The sequence below is a fragment of the Schistocerca piceifrons genome, unplaced genomic scaffold (genome assembly GCF_021461385.2).
Source record: "Schistocerca piceifrons isolate TAMUIC-IGC-003096 unplaced genomic scaffold, iqSchPice1.1 HiC_scaffold_936, whole genome shotgun sequence".
In the NCBI taxonomy this organism is placed as follows: Eukaryota; Metazoa; Arthropoda; class Insecta; order Orthoptera; family Acrididae; genus Schistocerca; species Schistocerca piceifrons.
The window spans coordinates 5,155,294-5,160,293 of record NW_025729208.1 but is presented as its reverse complement, the minus strand read 5'-3'; the positions used below and the strand labels follow the sequence as shown (position 1 = coordinate 5,160,293).

The 5,000-nt window shown below is 63.3% G+C and overlaps 1 pseudogene; it reads right to left on the bottom strand.

Moving 5' to 3' along the window:
• LOC124771725 overlaps positions 1-5,000 on the bottom strand; it is a 7,684-nt pseudogene that overhangs the window by 2,176 nt on the left and 508 nt on the right.

Sequence of the window (5,000 nt, the reverse complement as noted above, 5' to 3'; positions counted from 1 at the left end):
CGCCCGCGACTGCGCCGTGCCTTCGTGGGGAAGGCGTTGATGCGGGCGCGGAGAGCGTCGATGAAGTTACGCCCAGATAGCAGGCGACTGGTGTCAGCGACCCACTGGTGTTGCCCCTTGACGGCGGCGGAAGATGACAGCGCCGCACCGTCAAAGGCAACGTGCAGGCGCGCGGCCCACATCTCTCCAACCTGCGTCGACGATTTGAGGAGGTGGCCCTCCCACATAAGATGCCGCTCCAGCGCCTCAATCTCACGCTGCACCTCGTCCCGGCCTGCACCGTCGGCGGCTGGCCCAATCCTCTTCAGCGCCAGGAGACGGGACCGGCGAAGTGTTGGCCCCATCCATCGGCATGATGGGATGCCGAGGCCTCCCTGGGCTACAGGAGCGTGGAAGTAGCCCAGGGGAGTGTCCGCCGGAAGGCGGAACCATCTCCTGACGGCGGCACGGATGGTCACATCTGCCGCTTTCAACGCACCCACTCGGGTGCGGCTGAGGGCCAGCCCATGGTACAGGCCAGGCAGAAGTACGGTGGTGAGGGCGTGGAGGCGCTGTTGCGGCTTGAGCGGAGCTCGGGAGATGACGTCCAGCTGCTCCACCAGGTGGCGTCGTGGGTTGAAAACGCAGCGACCCGCGGTGGAGAATTGCAGTCCCAGGTACCGGAAGGTTTCACCCACACGTAGGGCGGGCACGGTGGCGTTGCCCGCTTTGAAGGTAACGTCGGCGTCGACCTTCACCTTCTTGTCGCGCCCAGACGCGACTAAGGCGAGGGTGAAACACTTCCGGGCGTTGATCTGCAGCCCCAGATGGGCGAGGGCTGCGACGGCTGCGTCGATGAGGGACTGCAATCCCCTCGCGGTCGATGCAAAAAGCAGGACGTCATCTGCGAAGGCCGCAGCGTTAACTCTGCGACCAAGGATCCGAGCTCCGATGTGGGAGGGAAGTTGACTCAAAACATAGTCCACCGCAAAATTGAAAAGGAGGGGGGAGAGGGGGTCACCCTGACGCACACCCCTAGCCGGCTGCAGGGGCACGCCCACGTCGGCGCCGCCCGCTATCACTGTCGTGCTACCCTCGTAACACCTTTCGACGTACTCAATAAAGCAATCCGGCAGGCCATGAGCCCTCAGCACGGGGCGGAGGGCAGCATGGTCCACCGAATCGAACGCTTTAGAGACGTCGATCGATGCCACAAAAACAGAGCGACAGGAGCGGACTGCGTCGGTGAGAGCAGTGTCCAAGATGAAGGTGTTTTCCAACATCCCATCCCGGGGGATGAATGCCCGCTGACGTTCGTCCACAGCACATGCACGCATCAGGCGTGACGCGAGAACCTTGTGAAAGGTCCGCGCCAACACCGAGCAGACCGTAATGGGGCGAAAGTCAGCGGGGGATGTTGGTGCAGCCGTTTTGGGGAGAAGTGACGTCCGGGCGCGAAGCAGACGCTCGGGGAGGGCGCGGGCCAGGAGGAAGAGGTTCAAGAGTTTCACCAGGACTTCATGCGGCAGGCGCCGCAGCTCCGCTGGAGTCAGGCCGTCCGGCCCGGCTGCCGATCCCCTGGGCGGCAAGGCAGCAGCGACCTCCTCACGTGTGACCGGCCCCCATAGGCACTCAGGAGCGACAGGCTCCGAGTGCGGGAGAAGGCGGTCACGGATGAAGCCGGCGGTGGAGATCGGCTTCTTCGTGAAGAGGTCCGCCCAGAAGTCCAGCAGACCGGGGATGTCGGGTGGCGGCTGCAGCAGGGTGCCGTCCAGCAAGCCGCGCACGCAACGTGCACGCGACCTACGGAAGGCGTCCTGTGTGCGCGCGTATTCCCAGCGGCGCCGCTTGCGCTTCTGCAGCGGCGGGGCGGCAGGCGGCCGCTTGGATGATTGGCGCGGCCGCTGTGTCCTGGTGATCGACCTCTCCCCCCTGGACCCGACCGACGCAAGGGCATCCGGGAGCATGCCCAGGATGACATCGGGCGGCGTGCCCCGCCCCAGACCAATGACTCGATCCAGGGCAGAGAAACGCTGGGCGGAAGCAGGCAGCCCCGCCAGATGCTCCCAGATGGCGGCGTCAGTCGGCCCCTCCGGCGGCGGCCCGGTGGTGTCGGCCGCGAAGTCCTCGGCTGCGTCGACGGGCGGCGCAGCGGCCTCGCCCGCGTCAGGCAGCGAGCTCGCTGCTCCATGGCGGGACGCCGGCTCTTCGCCCCGACCGATCTCAAGTGCCTCCATGAATTGGCGGACAAGCTGCTTGTGGGCAGCTTGCCGCCGTCGGCACTTGATTGCCTCAAGCGTTCGGTCGGGGAACATCCTGGTAAGTTCTTGATTTACAAAGAAGAACCGGGCGTCCCTCTCAAGGAACAGTTCGGCCTCTGCCTTGGCGAGCGACAGGACTTCTTCCTCCGTCCACCTCGCGCGATGCCTCTCCGTCACGATCTCAGCGTTGGCGGCCGCAGGGTGTTGGCGGCGGCGATGGACCCCGAGACCGTTCTTCGTGGTAAAAGTGCGGTGGCACTCACTGCAAGCAAAGGGAGCTACACAAACTATCGCATTTTCGTTACGGCCGGTTGGCCGGATAGGTGCTGGGGTAGCTGGGGTGGCACCTTCAGCGGAAGGGCCACCATAGAGTCACCATAGGGCCACCATAGAGTCATAGTTACTCCCGCCGTTTACCCGCGCTTGCTTGAATTTCTTCACGTTGACATTCAGAGCACTGGGCAGAAATCACATTGCGTCAACACCCGCTAGGGCCATCGCAATGCTTTGTTTTAATTAGACAGTCGGATTCCCCCAGTCCGTGCCAGTTCTGAGTTGATCGTTGAATGGCGGCCGAAGAGAATCCGCGCACCCGCGCGCCCCCGGAGGAGCACGCTAAGGCGGACGCGGCCTCGCAGCAAGGAAGATCCGTGGGAGGCCAAGGCACGGGACCGAGCTCGGATCCTGCACGCAGGTTGAAGCACCGGGGCGCGAACGCCGCGCAGGCGCGCGCATCCTGCACCGCCGGCCAGCACGAGGCCGACCAACGGCGAGAGCAGACCACGCCCGCGCTAAACGCCCGCACTTACCGGCACCCCTACGGCACTCACCTCGCCCAGGCCCGGCACGTTAGCGCTGACCCACTTCCCGACCAAGCCCGACACGCCCCGATCCTCAGAGCCAATCCTTATCCCGAAGTTACGGATCCAATTTGCCGACTTCCCTTACCTACATTATTCTATCGACTAGAGGCTCTTCACCTTGGAGACCTGCTGCGGATATGGGTACGAACCGGCGCGACACCTCCACGTGGCCCTCTCCCGGATTTTCAAGGTCCGAGGGGAAGATCGGGACACCGCCGCAACTGCGGTGCTCTTCGCGTTCCAAACCCTATCTCCCTGCTAGAGGATTCCAGGGAACTCGAACGCTCATGCAGAAAAGAAAACTCTTCCCCGATCTCCCGACGGCGTCTCCGGGTCCTTTTGGGTTACCCCGACGAGCATCTCTAAAAGAGGGGCCCGACTTGTATCGGTTCCGCTGCCGGGTTCCGGAATAGGAACCGGATTCCCTTTCGCCCAACGGGGGCCAGCACAAAGCGCATCATGCTATGACGGCCCCCATCAACATCGGATTTCTCCTAGGGCTTAGGATCGACTGACTCGTGTGCAACGGCTGTTCACACGAAACCCTTCTCCGCGTCAGCCCTCCAGGGCCTCGCTGGAGTATTTGCTACTACCACCAAGATCTGCACCGACGGCGGCTCCAGGCAGGCTCACGCCCAGACCCTTCTGCGCCCACCGCCGCGACCCTCCTACTCGTCAGGGCTTCGCGGCCGGCCGCAAGGACCGGCCATGACTGCCAGACTGACGGCCGAGTATAGGCACGACGCTTCAGCGCCATCCATTTTCAGGGCTAGTTGCTTCGGCAGGTGAGTTGTTACACACTCCTTAGCGGATTCCGACTTCCATGGCCACCGTCCTGCTGTCTTAAGCAACCAACGCCTTTCATGGTTTCCCATGAGCGTCGATTCGGGCGCCTTAACTCGGCGTTTGGTTCATCCCACAGCGCCAGTTCTGCTTACCAAAAGTGGCCCACTTGGCACTCCGATCCGAGTCGTTTGCTCGCGGCTTCAGCATATCAAGCAAGCCGGAGATCTCACCCATTTAAAGTTTGAGAATAGGTTGAGGTCGTTTCGGCCCCAAGGCCTCTAATCATTCGCTTTACCGGATGAGACTCGTACGAGCACCAGCTATCCTGAGGGAAACTTCGGAGGGAACCAGCTACTAGATGGTTCGATTAGTCTTTCGCCCCTATACCCAGCTCCGACGATCGATTTGCACGTCAGAATCGCTACGGACCTCCATCAGGGTTTCCCCTGACTTCGTCCTGGCCAGGCATAGTTCACCATCTTTCGGGTCCCAACGTGTACGCTCTAGGTGCGCCTCACCTCGCAATGAGGACGAGACGCCCCGGGAGTGCGGAGGCCGCCGCCCCGTGAAGGGCGGGGAAGCCCCATCCTCCCTCGGCCCGCGCAAGGCGAGACCTTCACTTTCATTACGCCTTTAGGTTTCGTACAGCCCAATGACTCGCGCACATGTTAGACTCCTTGGTCCGTGTTTCAAGACGGGTCGTGAAATTGTCCAAAGCTGAAGCGCCGCTGACGGGAGCGATTATTCCGCCCGAGAGCATCCCGAGCCAACAGCGGCGCGGGTCCGGGGCCGGGCCAGGTAGGTCCGTCATCCGGGAAGAACCGCGCGCGCTTGCCGGGAGCCCGAGCGCCCAAAGGGGCGAATCGACTCCTCCAGATATACCGCCGGGCAGCCAGCCAGGACACCGGGGCTCTGCCCAACAGACGCGAACCGAGGCCCGCGGAAGGACAGGCTGCGCACCCGGGCCGTAGGCCGGCACCCAGCGGGTCGCGACGTCCTACTAGGGGAGAAGTGCGGCCCACCGCACACCGGAACGGCCCCACCCCGCGGCGAGTGGAAAGGCAACCGGACACGACCCCGCCGCGGATTGCTCCGCGCGGGCGGCCGGCCC